Source organism: Rhinolophus ferrumequinum, chromosome 6, assembly GCF_004115265.2.
Source record: "Rhinolophus ferrumequinum isolate MPI-CBG mRhiFer1 chromosome 6, mRhiFer1_v1.p, whole genome shotgun sequence".
Classification (NCBI taxonomy): Eukaryota; Metazoa; Chordata; class Mammalia; order Chiroptera; family Rhinolophidae; genus Rhinolophus; species Rhinolophus ferrumequinum.
The window spans coordinates 34,682,298-34,691,839 of NC_046289.1; positions in this window are offsets into that span (position 1 = coordinate 34,682,298).

A 9,542-nucleotide genomic window follows, 5' to 3' on the forward strand; every position below is an offset into this window, starting at 1 on the left:
CTATGTGCAAAACTTTTTGTGCTAGTCAGTTTGGCAGATACAGAGTTGAAAAAGAAATAACAATGTCAAAGAACTAGAAATATAATGGATAGAATATTCACAAGAAAAAAGAACAAAATAAGACAAGGGAAACTTAGCACCAATTATACTTTGATTATGATGAGTTGAGCATAGCTGATACTATTTCATTTGCTTATACATAAATGCTAAGTAGAAGTTATATCTCGTACCAAAATGTGGCAGGTCAGGATAGTGATCCCGCAATATTTTATGTTTAGAGAAAAGGTTGTAATTGAGTGAAACTACATTATACTTGGCAATGTATAGGAAAATGTTTAAATATCAGGAAAGACCTTCATGCTGGCAAGAAGATTTACTTTTTTTATGGACCTTCTGATTTGAATAAAATAAGATTCAGTGATAGTGAGGATTTAGTTAAATGGCATTCTCATTTATTCATTCATGAATTCAGATAGTAAAGATGTATTGTGTGTACTAGGTGATAGGCAATTTGTTAGGAATTAGTGATACATAGAAGGATAACAGTACTCACATCATGGGTCCCTCTGGTGAGAGTGCTGGGTAATACAAATTTATATGATCCCATTGGAAAGAAATTTAGTGATATTTATCAGCAGCTCTGTAAAAAATGTATATCTTTTAACTGATTAACACTTTTCTATGGAAAGTATTCAACAGGAGAAAAATTATTTATGTACGTATGTATTTATTGCATATTTCTAATGTGTAAAATTGGAAGCAACTTAAATGTTGAAAGTTTAGATAATTAAGAAAATAATGGTATTTCCCTTTGGTTGACTATAATGTAAACATTAAAATGATAATTATACTGGCTTTGAAATATGGAAAATGCTTAGATATATAATGTGAAAAAACAAAAATTGTATGAAGTATTACAATTCTTTATGAAAGCTACGTAAGCAACAAGAACTCCCTAAATCTCCAGCCAGCTTATACTGGACAAGACGATAATAAGCCCTTTCAGGTTGTGATTGCCATAGATACAACACATAAGGTATTATGGATACATAGCACTTGATTACATTATCTGATGCTTTATATACAACACAAACCACTCTCAAACGCACGTCCCTGGTCATTCCTAGAGGGTAGAGATAGCCAGACCAGGTGTTACTTTGCCTTTAATTCTTATGTACTTTATGTGCATGAGTTTTTTGGGTTTTTTTTTCATTATATCATTTTCATATGGTGGGTCTCCTATTGCCAGGACAACCAAGAGTGGTCATTAGGTTTGCCTTTATCAAAAAACCTTAGTCCTTGATATTCTTAGCTCTCTTGCTCCTTGGGTTGAAAAAATGCAAAACATTCTATATTTCTGTTGGCTTTCCTATTTAGTCTAATTTTCCTCAAAGTTTCTGTGTATATACTTTCTTAAATTTACTAATCACATTCATTTTATTACTAGTCTTGATACGAGCTAACATAATACACTAGCTTCCCTTTAAATTAACATAGCTTTACTCAACATTTTAGACACTAGAGTACAACATGAATTATTTTTGTGTATTTAGAGGAGACATGAAAGAAAATCTTCATGTAAGAATTTCTAAATTAAGTCAGGAGAATGAATCACTGTCACCCAATTGCTAAAAAAAAACCCAAACAAACAACCAACTACAACAACAGAAAAAACAAATTTACCATCAACAATCAAACAGAGAAGGATCTAGCCATAAACTTCAAATACTGGCTGCCAATCAAAGAAAAATTCTGGAGCATGGCTAAGAGCTATAGTAAATAAGCTTTAAGGATGAAGAAAAAGAATTTTTTAGGCTCTTAGCCAAAAATAGCAAATTACCTACAACTGGGGAAAAAATTCACAGTATAGTTGGGAGTTGAGTGGGGCTGGGAGCTTAATGAACTGGATGCACGATACTGTAGATTGCTGTGCTACACAATAGGTTTGGTTATTAGTCAAGCATGGTTTAGAAGAGTTTCAACCAGGAAAATTGATTTATGCATATAATTCACAAAAAATTTGGCTCAAGTCACTAATGAAAATTAGTTTAAGGACAGACTTTGGGGCTGATATTACATCTGAATGCTCTGAAATGTTTCTCTGGAAATACATTTACTAGTAGTTACACAGACATCTGGTTTACTTCACTCAATCCTAGAGAAATTTTATCTCTGCAAGTTTGACAAGGAGTAATCTGAAATTAATTTCCTGAAAAGCAAGTGATGGCCTGTATAACACTCCTAAGAGTGTGGAGTTAAAGACTAAATTCCCACGTTTACATGACTTCAAACTTTATGAACATTGTCTAGTCTTTCTCAATACTGATAGTGACTGAGAATGAATAGTTATAAATGGAATTTTGTGGATTTAAAATTAAATAAGTGAGATTGAAATACAGCTATTCTACACAACATTGCAGGAGTAATATTTAAAAACTGTTGGGCATAGACTTTATCCATAATTAAAGATCCTATATTTATGAATATATTTTTTTGGTTATGAGACTAATTAAAAATTATGGCTCCCAGAATTCAAGTCTGTATTCCATGCTGCACATCACAATTCCAACCTGACATGAACATCTTGCTGTAGGAGAAAAATGTATCAGTGTCTAGTTCCAAACTAGATGAGTAATGAATTATAAAACAATTAGTTCAGTTTTTCCATTAGTATTTTTTCCATTTTGAATTTTAAATACAATCCCCAATATCACACATGTTTATGTCATGTTAGGCACTACATGTTATATACAATGGTCTTGGCAGGAAACAGGTGGCACAGTCAGATAGGGACATTGAGGATGAAGGGACTATTCCAAAAGTGTGGATAGGATAAAAGGAAACAAACCAGGGCTGGTGAAGCATTACAAACTTGCAATAGCCTTAGGCCTGAAGGCGTAAGAGGAGGGAGAGTTTCAGAGAATTTTAGGAGAATCCAAGAGGAGCTGTGGCCCATGTAAAGGAATACATTTACTACAAAAGATTAAGTCTAACTCTTCTCCCACTCTGAAAGTCTTCCAGTAGCTGAACCCAACTGCTAGGTAGAAAAACAAAGAACTCTGCTTGATTTATCCATAAAAATCATTCTCTAGAGTCACAAAGCAGAAGGAGAAAGGTGGAGAGTAGATCTGGAAGGGCAAATGGAAACTAGCATATTTTATTTTAGTAAAAGTGCAGTTGATTGATTGTATTTCTGGCTGTTAATTTTTCTAAGTTTGCAACTCCTGGGGGAAATAATATCATAGGTCTCAGGCGTTGGTTCTGATATTGTTTTCTCTCTTATACTGATATATTATTCAATTGAAGATTTGAATTGAGAGACTGTACAGTCCTTTTTTTTGCTCTCCCAGATAAGGAGGTGTACATCTTTTATAAATGCAAAAGAACAGTAAAAGTATTATATCATGTAATAGAAGTGATCTAATAATACGTAGTACAAATCTTTGACTTCCATCATTCTTTTTGTTAGTTGGGTATCCTCTGTTCTCTGCTATAACATTATTCATTTGCTTACTCCTTTAATACATAGGCCATTTAGCTGTGGTAAACTGATTACACAAATGAATAAGTGGATTTATGTCAAAGGAATAGTATCAATTTTTAAAAACTTACAAACTCACAAGTTTTTAATATTTTTATACCTTACACCTTCAATTAAATTAGTGAGATTTGATTTTAGAATTAAAAAAAAATCATTTTTGTTCTTCCCCCCTCCTCAAAACCTTGATTCATAATACACATAATGAATAAAATCACAAAATTCAATGGGAAACAAAACAGTATGTAAATATTAGTTATTGATCTCAATGTTAAATAAATGTTTATGACCCAGTAAGGGAATTCAAGCTTATTTATAAACCAGTATTAATAAAATTACTCTAGACACCAATATTCTGCTTTATTTTTATTTTATTTCCCCCATCTAGGCTCATAATAGTATTCTTTATTGATCTTTTGAATATAATTGAAAATAACTGATCAAAGGACATGCAAGATCTAATATTGGAAATAAATATCTCACTTTTTAAAATTGTTTTGGAGTTATAAAAGTGGTTTCTAATAAAAAACTAATTTTTTTGTCATTTTTGTTTCCTCCATGAAAATAATGCTTTTTAGAAAGTTTGGCTTTTATTATCTTTATTAGCTGTTTTTAACGATTTCTAAATAACGAAGTGTGTGAAATACTCATGTTGTAAGTACATATTTCTACTCATTTTCTTATAATGCATTGAAAAAAATTCTGGAACTAGCATTATATTAAAACAGTTCCATGATACTAGGAAATCTTCACTATTTCTGAAGCCTGTTGTAGTTGTTTACATTCTGGATAATGTCAATTATCTGTAAGTTAATGCTAAGTTTAAAAAGAACAAATAGGTATTTACAACATTTAATAACAGAACTACTAAAGGATGACAGTTATGTGGCTGACGTTCTCATAGCTTTCTTTTTGAGAGTTAACAATGGCCCAACCTGTTAACATTAACAAATGTTTGGGCTTTAGCTTTATTTAGTTTCTATTTATAGAGGTTTTAGATCTATTTCCATAAATATATTCATACCTTTATTCAAAACATAACAATACAGTAATGCCTCCGTTCACTATATAAGAAAATAATATTAGAACCTTCACCTAACTTGAAAAATTATTTCAGCATCTTAGTAATTGAACACAAAAAAACCCAAGCCAGAAGACAAAGCACAAATCAGGGATCTTGGCCATAAGCAACTTCCAAGGTTAAATTCTCAACTCAGGACACATTCTATATGGTTTCCTTCAGCTACATTTTTCTAAAATTGTAAATCATGCACAACTATCACCCTATAAATCACTGAAAATGAAATTTAATTTATTCTACTTACTAAAGCGGGAACGTATATCACTACATTTAATAAAAGTTTTCCCCCAGAAAATAAGTCTTCTGATTGACTTCCAGCTAATAATAAAAAAAATTAAGCCATTCAATCATCCCAAAGTATCCTATTTTATGAGTTACATGTATTATCTAGATAAGTTTTCTTTTTCAAGTTTTTGTAATTGCATACTTGTACCTTTGCCACTAATCCTTAATTCGCTTTTTTTGTTTTTGGAGGACAGGAAGTTTGACGTACATAGTGCACTGATTGAGATAGACTACAATATTAAATTGTTACAATTATATGAGACCTATATATTGTAGTTTTACTTGCATGTATTGTGTATGCGTATGTGGTATGTACATATAAAATTCACAGATGTAATACACTATGTTGCTGTTTAAAAACTCCAATGGTGGCAATTTAAAGACTGTTTTGTTGCTAATAAGGGCTTAATACCTACACTGAACAGAGTCCTTCACAAGGTAAATTAACCAAGGAAATATGCTAATTTTGACTTCATTTCCATCCTATTGAATGACTGCATTCATTCTCTTTAGATTTAAAGCTCTTCATTCTACTGTTCCTCAACACTCTTTATAGAATTCCAGCTTGCTTTTCACCTATCTTTTAACAGTTTAACATAGATGGCTGGATCAAGTCCATTGTTCCAATTGTGTGTAGCTTAAAAAGCTCTGCAGTATTTTACTCTTTTCATTGTATCTGGCTTCCTTGAGTGCTCTGCTCACTGCATTTTACTCGTACTCTCTCTGTTTTCTAAACCCATTTATGCCTGTTTGTTCTGAAGACACTTGTTCATCTGGGAGCTCAAATTGACTTCTCCCCATTCTATTTCCTTAACTAAAAATGTACCATTAAGGTTGATTGAAGTCTTTTAAAGCACTTCATAAAAATGAAAGGCCATAAGAAAGTAGGCTACCAAGTGTTTGTAAATACCTATTTTCAGCCAAATTGATAGGAAGGAATAATAAATAATTGGAAATTTAAAAATGTTATTGATATTTTTTTACAGGTTAGTCTTTTTTGGTTGTTCTTGAGAAACAGGCTTGTAAAACATTCAGGGGAGAGGAAGCATTATGGACAGGCAGCATTATGTTATAATTAAAGGTAGAACAAATAGAGCCAAACTACTAAAATTATCTAAAACATTTTCTAAAAAAAATAATGTTTTACACTAAACAAGATGTAAAACATATAGGTGCATGATTAAAAGGTACAGCTTTTAAGCCACATGACCTTAATTTTTTCTATTTAAAATATAAATATTGTTATTTAAAAAATAAATGTAACCATAAATGGTTTACAAAACTGTAAACCACAAATGGTTTACAAAAATAGTAAGATGATCACTTTTTTCTTATTTGTAATGTTTACAAATGGAACTCTGCTGGTATGAAATATTTTAAACATTTGGAAGTTAATTAGAATTATAAAATTAAAAACCAGATGAAAATGTAGAATACTATTTGTGAAAAATACTTCACATCCAGTTTTACTTTAATGTTTGATCAAAATGTAATTAATTTTAATGTTACCATAATATGTTATTCTGATGGATTTTTATTCAGAATATATGGAAATACTCTTATTTTGAATGATACAGTATAAGGAAAAATCATCCTAATTTTAAAATTACCATTGCAGAATCACAGGTATTTTATATAGAAAATGAAGATGCGGATGAATTGGCTTTTTGATTTACCTAAAAGAGCATATAGTTAAGCTGAGGGCTAATAAATAAAACATAAGTGATAAATGATTGGATTTCAAGTAACTAACATTTTCAAAGCTACTTCTAAGTCCCTTTGAATGTACTATTATGTTTTCAGTTTACAGAATTTTATGTTTTTGCCAAGAAATCATTCATTTTATTTTAATTATAAGGAAAATCATCACCAAAACAAAATTTGAAGATCAAAAATGCACAAATTAGATCTGAGAAATGTCTTTTCAGTAGTTTACAAAACAATTTTATTCACAAATGAAAGAAAAAGTAATAGTAGGATATTATAATTCATATTTTTATAAGATAAAGACTTGCTGAAATAAAATAGCACTAATAAAAGAACTATGTACTTTCTGACCTCATTCTAAAAGGTAATTGCAAACTAAAATTGCAATTTAGTATAGGTTTTTCTTTAAAAATATTTTAATAATGGAGGAAAGAGCAAAGATGAACAAGAAAAGTAGTTAAGCACTTGGAGGTGATCCCGAAGCTCTAAGTTTTATAGCAGAGCAATTAAAAACAACAGCCAGTTTCTATCCCATTTTAAAAAACACTAATTTGATAAGATTCATTGAATAACCATCAGAACTAAGTACTATAAATAATTTACTTCTTTTTACATAAGTAACATTTAATTGAAGCTAAGAGCCTATAGCATGAGTAACAAATCTGTTTTAAAACACTTTTCATAATGTTTGATAGTTTATGAATAGTGAAAAGACATGTTACTTTAAATATTTTAAAGGATTATTTTAAAACTAGTCATGAGTGCCAGAAAATACACACCATGCAAGCTAAATATTTTAGGCAAAAATATGTTCACAACCATAGTTAATTTTGTGTCAACTGTCAGAGAAATTCAGAACTATAAAAATAGAAGTAAATAATAAAATTCTTATTGAGCAATTACTTAATTATAGTCAATCTTCATGTATCGAAATCAGAAGACCACTTCAGCATCATGTATTAACATATTCAATTCAGCATTGTAGGTTCCTAATCTATTGTTAAAGTGCCCTAATTTTTAGCTCTTCAGGTTGTTTGTGGAGTTGTCCTTTAATTTAAAACAAGTCATATAATCATGTATATGATTAAATGCAAAATAAATCTATGAATACATTTGCTGGCAGCAAACAACTAATTTTATTGTAGAAATTATACATTTTCCCTAAGCTAAATACCCTGGAAGAAAATGAATGGTTTACAGATTTTACATACATTAGGGCTCTACAACAGCTGATTTAATAGCACATTAGTAAGAATGAAATGTCAATTGTAGTCATCAAAGAGGCATTGAATTTAGAGTTGGAAAAAAATCTAGAATTTGGTGTGATATCTACTCTTTTTGTTTTAAGTCAGGTTTTTCTTTTTATCTATAAATGCACACCGTACGTTTCATATTTACTTCAAAGTTGTTATTGGGCTAAAACATGGGCCAGTGGTTTGTAAATGTAAAGCACTACCTGCCTGTTTTGTTGCAATCAGTTGTTAAGTGTGTTGTTACAAACGATTTGTAACTATCACTTAAATTTTCAGTTTGTGAATGATTTACTTAACCAGTAACTTTTGTGGCTGATCTAAAGTCACATCTATAAAAGCATCCCTCATATTCAATTACATTTTCATTTGTTTTGTTGAATAAGAAAGGGTGAAGTTACAGCTATTGCTTTACGAACTGCACGTACCCAACTGCTTAACATATCGAGGCATTCCAGGGGAGTATGTTGTATATCATGTCAGTGTCATCTGCTGTAATGGCAGAAAAAAATTTCAGATCTACTGTGCCAAATTATGTTAGTAATCACCCCCCTCATTGCTTTTATAGAAATTATTTACCATATGTTTATATTAAAATATTTTAAGGTTGGGTCTGTATCTGTTTTCTGCACAGTGCTTAGCTATGCCTTAATACATGTTTATTATTATTCTTAATATTTCTATGAAATTATGTATTACAAATTAATTTACCTTCAATAAATTCAGATATAATTAAAAATTTATAATAGAAATAAGATCTTAAAATTTAACAATGCATACATAAAAATCAAATTATAGATCTCAAAATATTACAAATGTATAGGAAAAATGGCTAAAAGAAAACACGGCAAATGTTAAGTGGATGCTGAGTTATGTTTTTCCTGCTTTATACTTTTCTTCTTTACACTTGTAAATTTTTCTCTAGTGGAAACCTGTTACATTTATTTTTCCCACCCAGTTTATTATTTTAAAAGACACATTTTATTATAAAAGTAACATCTATTCAGTATTTTACTTAAAAAAGAAAAAAAAAAGATGATGCCAATTTAGTAACAAATAGTGAAGAGCAGACCCTATCACTACACTGTCATGAAAGCAGTTGCCAAAACTAAAGGGCAACAAAGACATCTTCTGGACATCGTAAGAACTGCATAGTTGTATTTTAAACAAAGCATTTTATTTCCACCTACGAGTAATTAATAGTTGTTTAAAAACCACACATTCTTAAGTATAAAATCAATCTGTATTAGGTTTGAAATTTTAAATATCACATGATTAAATTACAAACATACGGCATTTAAAGAAGAAAAGATACAAAATTGTTGCATACACATTGGAATTAGTCTCTAAAATATCTTTAAAACTATTTCCAGATAGATTATAAAATACAAATATTGCAGTAAAAATAATTTATTTTCATGTAAGGAACATATAAAGTAGTACGAAAACTACATGCAATGTTGAACCAATACTTGAAAAATTTAAATAGGAAATTTCATGAGTCATGGAGTCCATTTATATAAAAGTCTGATTGACAATTTAGTTATTAATGGAAATAACTATATTTAACAAACAAGCAAATTTAAAAACATATTTGATTTATTTGTGATATGTCCTATTACTATGAAATGTAATATTTTAGAAAAAATTATTTCAAGTGAAATATAATTATTAAGGGTCC